The following is a 12,705-nucleotide window of genomic DNA, read 5'->3' as shown; positions in this document are numbered from 1 at the left end:
GTGTCGGACAGCTCGGGGCCTGTGGGGCTGGCTGAGCGCTCCAAAACTGGAGCAAAGTCCTCAACCCCACATTGCACCGCCACGTCCTCCGTGCAGCACGCGCTGCCACCACCCCCAGGGGACGTGCAGGACCGGGAGGGCCCCGGGCTGGGGGCAGAGCCATCCTCTGGAGCCGTGGATTGTTCCCTCTCTTCAGAAATATCTGCCAAGCAACAGCTCCTCTTCTCCTCTGCCACCAGAACAGCCTTTCCTCTCTCTGACAGCGTCGCCTCCTCCCACTCCTCCATCATCACCCAGCGCTCGTCCTCCTCAAATCTCAGCTCAGACTCCGTTTTCTCCCTGAGATTGGAGGTGATGAGAATATCCAGTCCCGTATCCAGCAGCTCTTCACTAAGGCACGGAGAGAGGTTGACGTTCTCCACTGTAGAGTCCGACTCGGAGGCCTCCAGGGTCTCCTGGTGCCCATCGTTGAAGTTCCCCCTGATGAAGTTCTTCCTGGCTCGTGGCCAGGTGGCACTGGGGAGCCGGCGGGCCCTGGCCAGGTCCCTGGCACGGCTGTCACCGGCGTTCAGCAGGGCCTGGCGCTCGTCCCGGGGACCGCCATAGCCATCCACGCTGAACTGCTTGGCCACCAGAGCCTCTGCCGTGCCAGATGATTTGGAGACGTGCTCCAAGGTGAGAGACTCCGACATGGGCTCGCCGTGGTCGGGCTGGCCCGGCTGCTCGGCGAGCATGGCACTGGAATCCCGCTTATCCCGCAGGGAAGGGTTGGAAGCACCCGCCTCCGACACCTCGCTCAGCGAAGCCCCCATCCTTTCCGCAAACTCGGTGAAGTTGGGCGGCATGAAGGACTTCCAGGAGCGCCGGTTGACGTTCTCCTTCTTCTCAGGGTTCGGTCGCCTCTTTGGCGGAGCCGGCGCCGGCTTGGAGACGTCGCTGCTGAGCTTCAGCTGGTCAAAGATGACTCGCTCATCCAACTTTTTGGGTTCCGGCGGCCTGGACTCGAAGACGTTGGCAGCTCCCAGAGTCCCGTTGCTGGATATGGTGCTGCCATCCCCCTTGCCCAGGGTGCTCTTGGAGAGCTGGTTGAGCTTCGATCCCTGATCGATCTGCTCGTTAATTCTCATCGTGTCGTATATCGATCTCTGGGGCACGTAGCAATCCTCTATATAACCATCCTCATCCTCGCCCTTCCCCAGGCAAGTGCGGTTCTGCCGTAAACAGTCTGGCCGGCTCAGTGGTTTGCCCATACTCTCGTCCTTACGGATGACGGAACCACGCCGGCAACCTTTCGCCCGCCACGGCAGGAAGCATCACACGGCCAGCAGGTCCCAAACCCGCCGGGGCAGCCTCGAATCCCAAAGTGACACTTACGGGGATGGCAAGGGGGACCGGCAGCACCGCGCCGGCTCAGCAGCCCGACCGGCAGTCCCGAGCGGTGAAACAACCCATCTCGTTCCCGCGGCCCCCCTAGAAAACCCCATCCATCAGCGGATCATCCAAAATCCAACAGCTCCGGGAAAATATTCCAAGCGGTTTGCGACAAAAAGGGCGGAAGAGTTTGAAGCTCTTAAATTATCCCGTCCGTCCTTCTTTACTAACAAAGGCACGGCTTGTCCCGGCCGCTCCCGGCTGGCAGTGGCGAGCGGTTCCGCGCGTTCTCTGCCCAGCCCCGAGCGCCGTGGAAGTCCAGCTGGTCCGAATTAGCCTCTCCCCCCGACTCTCGTGTTTTCATTTGAACCGAGCTTGTCAGCGGATATTCGTACAACTTTAAACACAGGAAGTTCTTCATTCAGGGCAAACTCGGAGGTTTCCTGTCTCAAAAACATGATGGCATTGTCGCTGCCGTCACCTCGCCCGGTGTCACCGGCAGTGCCGGAACCCCCAAAATCCAGCCGGTGGGTGCGTGGCGGTGGCGGCACGGCCGCGGAGCCCAGCGGCGGAGGAAGGCTGCTTGGTCTTCGCTTTTTTTTTTTTTTTTCGCTTTCTCCCCAGGATAAAAAAAAAAAAAAATTGGCTATAAAACGCATCCAAAAATGGCAAAGGGACGGAGCGGGATGGAATCCCCTGAGTTGCCTCCGGGAGCCGACGGGGGGGACGGGGAGCAGCCGCGGCTGGAGGCGGCTGTTGCCGCTGCTGCTGCTGCTTCTTCTTCTTCTTCCTCCTCCTCCTCCTGCTGCTGCTGCCGGCCCCGCTCGCACTAACTTTCCCGGCGGCCGGTGTCGGGCTGCGGCGGCTCCGCGCCACCGGGCGGCCCGGCCATGGCGGGGCGGGCGCGGGGCCGGTACCGGCGGCGATGCGGGGCGTACCGGGGCTGGGAACGGGGCGGGCAGATACACACACACACACACACAAACCCCGGGGCCGCCTTCCCGTTCCCCTTCCCCGCCGCTCTCGCCCCTTTTGTGCGCGGCTCAGCGGCCGGGCCGGGGGCGGGGGGCTCCGCGCCGCCCCCGCGGGCAGCCCCCGGCCGGCGCGGCGGGATGCATGGCCGCTGCCTTCCTCCTCCTCCTCCTCCTCCTGCTGCTCCTCCTCGTCCTCCTCCTGCTCCCGGCCGCCGCTCTCCTTCCCGCCGGCGGAACAAAAGGCCGAGCCGCGCAGGCCGCCGCACGCCCCGGCCCCGCCGCCGCCGCCAGCACCGGCTCCCGCGGAGCTCCAGCCCCGGCGGAGGGCGGGGGGACGCGGGGGCGGCGCCGCGGGGCGGAGCGGCAGCGCCGGGGCCGCCCCTTCCAGCCCCGAGCGCCGCCGTGCCTCCCGCACCCTCCCCGCACCGACCCCCCCACACCGGCCCCGGGGAGGGGGGGACCGGAGCGCGACCCGGCTGGGAACCGGGGGGATGCCCGGTGGCAGCGCGGGGGTGGTCCCCGCCCGCCCCGCCGGGGATGGCCCCTCCTCCGGGGGGAGGCGGCAGCCCCCGACAAAGAGCAGCAACGCCCTGGCTCGGCGGCGGCTCCGGCTCCGGCTCCCACCGCCACCGGCCCCGCTCCCCCGGCTCTTTGTCCGCTGCTCGCGCTGCCAGGGAGATGGCGACCCCCTGCCACACACACGTCGGGTGTCCCTGCTCCTCGCACAATGAACCGAGTTGCGAATTCACCGGAGAAACGCACCCGAAACACCCCCGAAGTACCAGTGTTGCCTTCCCCCATCGCTCTGCCAAAAAGCCACCCGCAACTTGTTACCGTTCCCCTCAACCACTGCAGGCTCTTTTCCTAAAAATCATGATTTTTATAGCCCCAGCTCTTGGGTAGCATCCTGCTCCTCCCATCCTGAGTCCTGTCACCCTCTTTTCCTCCCCCAAAACCCTTGGGTTTAAGAGATGGGGAACATTGGAAGTGGGGAGGGAGGCAGCCCGGGCGCGTGAATCACCGCTGCGAAGTGATGCTGAGGGAAGTCACAGACTTGGGAGAGAAAACAGGAGGGTTGGGAACAGCCTCCACGCATCTCCAGGCAACAACCCGCCCCACCAGCCACCCGGCCTGCTACTTTGGGATGAATTATGGCATCGGGATAAAAATACAAGGTGTTTAATACAGAATAACGTGCAGCATTGCGCTCCAAAAGCACCAACACCGGGAGAATCAGATCTCGGTCTGTGCCTTGCTGTGCCACAGCTTCACCAAAAGCCTTCCCACCTGGCCATGGTGAGCCACAGCCAAAAGAAGATGAAATCCCGAATATTTTTTTGATGCACTGCCATCCTGAAAACACTGAGGCTTTTGCCAAAGTCATGGTATGGTGTGGTGGGAGCCCAGCTCCCACATCCCCAAACTCTCAGGCCCTGCATCCCCACGTCCCGGCACCAACTGCACATGCAGCAGCTCCAGCACCGCATTCCCGAAGCTTTGTTTTGCTTTGGAGAGATGGGAACGGATGTTTTATGGAAGGGGAGGGTTCGGGGGAAATTGCCCATTAAATAACCCGAAGTGCTCCTCAGATGGAGATTTTTGCACAGTGGGAAACCTTCGGAACCCCTTTTTTCCCACCATCAAATACAACCAAGGAAAAGAGCGGGAGGTGGGGAGGGAGTGGGGATCTGGGGGGGACGGTGGGATTCCAAACATCCCGCAGGGAGCCCCTCTGCCCATCCAGGGCTCGTCCCCTCCACATCCCCCCAGGACAGACAGCCGGACATTCATTCATCCCTCCAGCCTCCTCCAGCTGCCAACACTGCCGGAGTGTCCCAACGCCTGGATTTTTCCCCTTTGGCGGGGGACACCGCTGCTCCCGGTCCCTGCTCTTAATCCAGAGCAGCTGAAACAACAAGAGGACAACGGTGCCGTGCCAAAAAACGCCGGCCCAGCTCCTCGCTACCACCTTGGCCCGGAGCTGGTGGAGCTGCACCGTTACCGCTCCGCTCCGGGGCCCCTCCGCCAGGAATCCCAGGCATCCGGGCTGGGGCGAGGAGGCTTTTTTGTTCCACTGGAAGAAGGAACGATCCCTCTCTTTCTCTTTTTCTCTCTCTCTCTCTCTCTCTCGACGTGGAGCTACCCCGTTTCACAGCCAGAAATTCTTTTCCCATTTCCTCACCGAATCACGCGCCAGGAGCGAGCCGAGTCTTCCTCCGACACATTCCCCCACCACCACCAATTTCTAAAGCCATTAGGGAAATATTGGGCAGCCAGTTGGAAACCTGCTGTTCTCGGCCCAAATCCCGGCCACAGCTTGTGCAGGTTCCTCAAATCACGGCTTTAAGCCTCCAAGTGCCACTCCAGCGATGGGGACAGGAGCCAAACAGTGCTGGGAATTGCAAGGTCAGGGCTTTGCTCGAGCTTTGTGTCGGTGCAAGGGGTGGATTGGAAGGACATGAAGGTCCTGCCTGATTTTTGTCCTTTCTGGTGTTTCCAAGTGATCACCAAGACCCCTCACTTGGCTTTTGCTCAGTCCCCAAACAGCTCCTGTCACCCAACCCAGACCTGCACCCACCCCAGGCCACGTCCTGCAGATTTAACACCCTCAGCTAAAACCCACCCAGAGGCTTTCCAAGACCTTCTCCAAGCAGGACCATCCCCATTTGTCTCCTGAACCTGCTGGTTTCAAGCTTTCCTCACATGGCCACTGGCCCTGGTGCCTGGGGACACGCGCTGTCCCTGTCACGGGCTGATGTCACCCTGTTTATGGCTGTGCTACATCCTGCCACCTCTGCCACCACTGTTTACATGGCACAGCACTCTTTGGAAACCAGTGTATTTTTAGCTTTCTTTTAATGCATCTCAGCAGCTGGAAGCGAGGGACCTGCGTTATGTGATGAGCAAGAGAGCCCAGAGGCAGCTCAAAATCTCTGTGGATGGGTCATTTATGAGATCAGGGTGCAACCAAGGGGTTTTTTCACCCTCAAAGCTTCTTTAAACTTCACCTTTGTGCCCTCCTGCCCTGGGAGTGTGGGTGAGTGGAGAAGAGCTCCTAGCACTATGAGCTTTGTCCCTGCAGGTCCAGGTCTTGCTGACCATGTCACAAAATCATAGAATAGTTTGTGTTGGAAGGACAAGAAAACTCATCTTGTCCCACTCTGTGCTCTGAGCAGGGACACTTTCCACTAGACCAGGCTGCTCCAGCCTGGCCTTGAGGGATGGGGTAGCCACAGCTTCTCTGGGCAACCTGCTCCCCGTGTCTGACATCGTGTGGGTCACTGTGTCCCTCAAATGTGACTCCACGAGTGCCACCCCTGGGCTGGGACACTGTGCCATGTCCAAGCAAGGCAGAGTGGATAACCCCAAGTGCCTGCAGCCCAGCAGAAGGACTGAGGGCGCATTCCACCCTCCCTCAGACACTGCAATAAAAGCACAAAGCCAAATCAAGCACACACAAAATCTCCCTTAGAAACGGCGCTTTAGGTTGCGCTGGGATTTTTAGCAGAGGATTCATGTTTTTTTAAAGCCTTTGCTGTGTTTGTCAGAAGGTCAGAGAGACTTCTTTCTTTCCCTCTTGCTCTCCTCCTAACTCTTTCCTTTTCCAAAATCTTTGTGATTGCCATTCCAGCTCCTGATCCGGGCAGGGGCACTGGGGCTATTCCCAGCCCGCTGTGCTGCCCTGGGTGCTCCCTGATCCCTTTGGCTCACAGCTGACTTCAAACCAACCTCACATCAGAGCTCTGCCACCACTCAATCCCTCTTCAAAGGCTACAGCTGCTCGGGATGCAGGGAGCCAGCACATCTTTAAATCAGCCATTTGGAACCCGGAGCCTGTTCCTTCAGGACTCTCCTCCACAGGGCTGTAGGAGGAAACCTCGGCAGGCTCCATGGGGGTCTGCACCTCCACGGGGAAAGTTTTAGGAAGAGGTTAAAATCCAAACTCCCAGAGAAAGGTCTTGCACTTTGGATGCACAGCTGCAGTGAGCGGTATGTTAAAAAAAAAAAAAAATTAAATTAATTTTGCTCTTCCAAGAGTGCAGGAGCTGCGCTGCAGCGCTTTCCCTGCAAGGCAGCTAATATAGATGTTGGTATAAATAATTCTCCAGAACGAAGCCTGGAGCCCACGTGTTACAGCAGAGCTCAGGCACAGCCCCACGGCACTCAGCGTTCCCACGGAACCCCCAGAGCGCCCAAAAACTCCCTGAGATGGGACTGTGAGACAAGGGTAGAGCCCCGTGCCAGGGCCCTCGTGGCCAGGAGGTGAAAGCTGCTGAAATGCCCATTTTTGTCCTCAGCTGCTCTGTTTCCCCGCAAATTGAAGCACCCTGAGCTCTCCGGGCATCCCACTGCCACCCCACAGCCCACAAACTGCAGAAGCTGCTCCCCAGAGCAGAGGGGGACAACAGGGATGGGGTGAGCAAGGAGCTGTTCTGAGGCTCTTTAGGAAGTGAGGTAAGTGTGCTATCATCCTGAGAATCCTCTGGATGGGAGACATCTAAACCACTCCTTCAGCAGGAGAATTGGCAATTGTTCTTGAAAGGCTGCAGTGACTAATCCAAGCCCGAGTCCTTCCCTGCTTGCTCCAGACCCAGTGGCCACAGTCCCTCCCTTCCCAAGCCTGGCTTGGATGCTGTGGCTGATGGCAATGTCCCCACAGATCCCCCCTCCACGGCTGCATCCTGCCAGGACCAGGCTCCTCTCCCTCCTCTGCTCAGCCCTTGCAGACAAAAAGCTTCCCATCTCCTCCTCCCTCGGATCCTCAGCTCTCCTGGTCTTATGCAAAGCTGGTATTTTTAGTCTCTCCTGGAAACGCTGTGAAGTGTCATCACCAGCAGCTAACGAGAGAGGACATTCCTCCGGCCACCTCCCTCGGCTGGGACCTGGCAGGGTCACCAAAGCATCTGCAAGTGGGTGGCTTTTGGAGCACTGACCCAAGGGAGCTCCTGAAAGGCACCATTTGATCACAGCCCGATTGTTTCACAGTCAAGAAAAGAAAAGGAAAGGAGGAGGAAAAAAAAAAAAAAAAAAAAAAAAAAGCTACGATTTGGTCGATCTCAGCAACTCTTGGCTTAATTTGCTCTTGTTCTCAAGATCAGGGAAGCCTCTGCTGACACGTCAAGGTCAAAGCCCACCCGTGGTTTGCTGATGAACCAGCACACCAGCAGCATGCCCTCTGGGAAGGAGGAGCTCCAGGGGTACCTTTGCTCTTCCCTCACTGCTAAAATTTACTCCCAAGGAGTGAGGAGGCTGCCAGGGCCACTCAAACTCCTGGGCAAGCACAAGACTGCCAGGTTAGAAATGCACCCAGCCCCAGCAGGGCTCTGCAGCTTGGGCCACTCTCCCCAGCCAGGCCCGGTGACAGCCCTGTCACCCAGCACAGCCCTTCTTATCACCCCCATTTATCATCCCCTTCCCAACGAGGGGAGATGGTGCCTTTAAGGCAGCTTAACAGCTGTCAGAGAGGAGGCATTTCTGCGTGTGCTGCTGATGCTGAAAATACAAGCCAGAGATACTTTAAGTAGGTCTGGAAAGCGTTCAACGAGAAGACACCGTCCCCACTCCCAGCCCGGTCCCACCCAGCTGCTCCCAGCCCCACGACTGTCGGGAGCCTCACGCATTCCTCCGGGGGCACACAAGGGTTAAAAATACCCCGGGCCAGGCTGGGGCACAGCAAGTGGCAGAGTGTCCCTTCCCTGCCACATCCCATTCTCAGAAACCCACCTCCCCTCGCCCACCCGCCGGGGCTTCGGCTGTTTGATGGGGTGTGGAGTGCCCAAAAAAGCCACCCCCAAGGCATGGGCTGGGTGCTGGGGCATGGCCTGTGTGACCACTTGTCCTGGCTAAGGATCACTCTTGTCCTGCTGCCTCCAGAAATTAAGGCTTCGAGTGTCAATACCTTGTGACATCAGCACATGGAGTCACTCCTGCCCTCCAGTCCAGCCCCTCAATCCCAAAATGGGATGCTGCTTTTCCTCTCTGCCCACCCTCCTTAGGAGGGTTGGAATGAGGTGATCTTTAAGGTCCCTTCCAACCCAAACCATTCTCTGATTTTCAAGAGAAGCTCTGCAGCGGCAGGAGCAGAGCTAAGAGTCCCACGGAGAACCACAAAATCACTCAAGATCACCCTACAAAGGAAGGTCACAAAATGCCCCTTGTGTACCCAGGGACCACAAGCATCAAACCTAAATGGGCTAAAACCTCTGGGGAGAAACCCAAACTCTGATCCTCCTGCAAAATATCCTCGATGAAAAACACTGCAGGATGCTGGGCAGTCCCCGTCCCATCCCTCCCTGCCTCTGACATCAGTGGCTTAGGAGGTCACAGCAGTGGCAATCCCCTCTCCAAAACCATCACCCTCAGGCAGTGACACCTGGGAGAAACCCAGGGACACAGGCACTGGGTACAGGCACCGGTGGTAGAAAGGTTGGGGGAATTAGGAGTCATAAAGGAAGTGCTGAGAGAAGCTGACATCCCCCAGGCAGGAACTGGGGACAGAGGAGGGCACAGGAGCCAGTGTGGGCTCCTAAGTGCTGCCTTGTCCCAGGAGCAAGGTCAGACAGCAGCATTGCAATGGCCAGATGAGTAATTCTGGTTTGGGCCTCACTCAGTGCATCACCATTCCCAGGATTTCTTTCCTGATTTTTTTTTTTTTTTTTATTTAATTGAAGCAGACAAAGAGGGTGCTGGAGGCACAACGGCTGTGCAGGCCCTGGCTGACCTGACCTACTCTAAAATAAAGCAGTGAGGCTTCAGTTATTGCTGTCTAGGGATTCTCCCTCCCCTCCCTTCATCATCCAGCATTAAACCTTTATTCGTTCACTGCATTGAACAACTCCAAAAAACTCCCCAAAAATGCCAGGAGGAGAGGCGGGATCCCAAAATCCCACCTCTTGGCAAAGCCATCACCCAGCGAAGGCTGGATGCAGGAGACCCTCTCCTGCTCCTCCCTGCTCTCCAGGGTGGGGTTGAATTAACTCTGGGACAAACAGCCCGGCGGTGCCAGCTGGGCAGGTCCTGGCTCGCCGCATTCCTGCGCCGTGCCCCAGCGCCACCGAGCTCAGCTGTGGTGACAACAGGAGCCACCAGCCACACACAGACACCTCACCAGGTGTCCCCCCCTCAGCCAACTGCAGCTGCACCCACCCCAAAGTGACGGCGACCTTTGGTTGTGTCAAGTTTGATGCTTTTTTTCCCCCCTTGGGTTTCGTTTTGGGGGAAGCTCCCCGGATTCTTGCAGGAATCCCTCCTGGCTGTTGAGCACAGCTCGGAAGGAACGCGGGGTTGATCCTGCTCTCATCTTCCTCCTCACGGGGACAAAGTGTCCCCCAGCAAAGCAGAGCACCCTGGCACGATACAGCTGAGATTCTTCCTGGAGGAAATGCCCACAGAAGCTGTGGCTGCCTCATCCCTGGAAGAGATCAAGGACAAGTTGGACAGAGCTTGGAGCAAGCTGGGAGAGTGGAAGGTGTCCCTGCCCCTTCTCACCCAAACCATTCCATGATTCCACGACTGGGGAGGCACCAGGATCCATCACTCCTGAGCACTGCAAGGCAGACAGCCCAAAAATCCCTGCCAGCTGACCCAGGGCTGAGCCTTAATGCTGTGAATTTTGTAGGTGAAATGTGACAACGTTAAGAGTTTCTCCAAAATCAACACCGTGAATCAAAGAGGGTCCCAGTTCAGAACTGCCAACGCCAAGCACAAGCCACGCTTTGAAACCCAAGTTCAAAATCCACTGTGTAAAAGATAAACAAAAGCCAAGCTTAAGCTTGCTTAGCCAGGAGGCTGAGCTACCCCAGCACAGATGTCTCCCCAAAACACCCAAGAATTTGGTGGCTGCTCTTTGGCCAGACAGGACGAGCCCATGCCTGGGGCATTCTGGCACCTCTGCTCCCAACCAGCAAACCTCACCTCTGCTCCTTCAGCATGTCAAGGAGGATGAGCCACTTGCACTGAGCAGCACAAGCTTCACCCCATTAGTTTCACCATTTTTGGGGTGAAAAGTTCTCACTCAGGGTCTTCCAGCTGGTCAGGGGTTGCTGATGATGGAGACAAAGCAATGCAGAAACCCCCTATGCCTCCATGTGAGTGACCCCCCCATCTCATCTGTACCTGGGGAATCATTTCCCTGGGGAATTCTGCTGTTTGCCAAACTGAATCCACAGAGCTGTTATGTTTAGAAACATCTCAACTGTAGCTCATTTGATTCCGTCATTAAAATTTAATATTAGTGTAAGCTTTGAGAAACCTGAGCTGACAGCAGAGACAGTGGAGGGGGAAGAAGTGTCCCAGCCTGGAAACTCCTACGAGCAGCTCTTGCTGGTGCCTGGCACTTGTCCCTCGTGCTGAAGAGCCCAACTTGGCCGTGTGAAGCTCAGCACAAAGATTCTCCTGACTTTTAGCACCTTTTTTCACAAAACAGAGGCTCCTCAGAGAAGCAGCAAAGGAACGTGAGCCACTTGGGTTAAACTCCTGCTGGAGATCAGGAGTTAAAGATGAGGTTCCTTTGCTCTGACAGCTTAACATGAGCTAAACCCATGTTATTTCTTCTGTGGCACAGCTGGATCTGAAGCGATCCATCAGGATGTCCATATAAGCACAGGCTCCAAACCACAGAAATGCCTTTCAGCTGCACTTGCTCTCACCAGAAAACTCAGGGCTGAATTCGATGACCCCTTGAAGTCTCCTCCAGATGGGTTTTCTTACAACCCTGCTACAACCAACCAGTCCCAGCCTGGTTTTCCCACACTCCCAGAACTCCAGCTCCACCCTGGATCGCTGTCCTGGCTCCTGATGGGAGCTGGTGAGGACCAGTCCCCAAAATCGCATCCGCTCACTGAAGCAAAACCCCTCCTGCAAACAAAGCTTCCCCCTGAGCATGATCCGACAGCTGCTTCCCAGCCTCCTGCCTCATAGGAACCCGGCCAGGAGGAAAACTTACAGCAGGAGAGGGCTCATCCATCCCAAAGCCAGGATTAGTCCCTCTGTGACCTGGGAAAGGGGCTGGGGGGATAGAGAGGAAATGCACAAATGGCAGCTTTCCAAAAGTTAAGGAGGTTGTGGCCTTTTGGGGAAAGAAAAGGGAAAAGAAAAATACATGGGAAGCTTCAAATATGAGCTGCTTCCAAAGTCATCCGTTCCCAGCCTCCACCAGAGCCTTCAATGTATCTTCTTTATTAAAATCTGGACACAATGAGTCCAGAAGTGCCCACCTTTGTCAGGGCTCTATTGGCAACTTGCCTGGAGCCCCCGGGGCCATGCCTAATTTGCATCTCATTTACACAGATGTTCATTAAAATTAATGCCTTAAGACATAATATCTGCCTGCATTTGATCCTTCTGGAGAGACGGAGCGCGACCGCTCCCGGAGAGGCCCCATCACCCCATCCCTCACCCCGAGGCACTGCCAGCATCAGCAGCTCCTCTGCTCCACCAGGACACTCCGGGCACGCCCCTGGTTTGCAATCCAAGGAGGGCAAGAGTTGTGATGTTGTGCTAGAGAGAGAATTTGTTGGGAAATCAAAGCAAGAGAAGCCCCCCGAGCTCCCCTCAGAGCACGAGCCAGACTTTTCCACAGCCTCCCTCCAGGCCCTGCTGATGCCCTTCCATGTACAGATCAGGCTCTGGGATTGTGTTCCCCTTAGGTAGGAGCAGAAGGTGAAGCTTTGCCAAGATCAGCCCTGCAACCTTTAGGATTTGTGTAAAAATCCCTGGGGATGAGCCGTGCACGGGATGAGCGGAGGAAAGGAGGAGAGAAGGAATGCTGCTGCAACCACCATTGCTCCATCCTCCACTCGTGCTTCTCCCCCATTTCATTCCCAGCCATTACACAGCCAAACCTTCTCACCACGGCTGCAACTTTCACTTCCCCACCCACAAAGGCCCCAACTGCTCCACGTGGCCTCGATGGGCAGGGAATGACTCTTGGTAAGGACACCTCAGGCCCCCAAACCCCCTCGGCCCAGGTCCCCCATGCCTTAAGGGGTCATCCTCAAGGTCACTGAGCTGTGGACCACGTGCAAACCCCACGGTGGGTTAAGCTGTTCCTGCCCAATCTGGGTTTTGTCATCGTTCCTAATGAGAGCTGCTCAGCCAGGCATAATCCCGTGTTCTGCAGGAAAGGTTCACTGATTTTAAGGACTAAAACCTCTTTTTTGGGTATGTTTGTTCCAAGTGACTCGGTGGTGTTTAATGATGAATTTAAATCCTTCCCGTTGACATCAGCTCAAAGCAAACTGCCCAACACAAGCAACACCATCAGGTGAGGTTGAATTTGCCCCATAAATACACTTCTGCTCTTTTTTCTTTGGACAGGCAAACCCCAAACCAGAAACCCCTTGTCCTGGTGAAGGTTTCA

At 56.7% G+C, this 12,705-nt stretch overlaps 1 protein-coding gene across 23 annotated transcripts in view; it reads right to left on the bottom strand.

Annotated features, from left to right (window-relative positions):
* The window catches only part of MACF1 (microtubule actin crosslinking factor 1), a 141,024-nt gene that overhangs the window by 38,611 nt on the left and 89,708 nt on the right, over positions 1-12,705 (bottom strand). The window lies entirely within an intron of this gene.

This window comes from Taeniopygia guttata, chromosome 23 (assembly GCF_048771995.1).
Source record: "Taeniopygia guttata chromosome 23, bTaeGut7.mat, whole genome shotgun sequence".
NCBI lineage: Eukaryota > Metazoa > Chordata > Aves > Passeriformes > Estrildidae > Taeniopygia > Taeniopygia guttata.
This window is presented reverse-complemented; position numbering and strand designations above follow the sequence as displayed.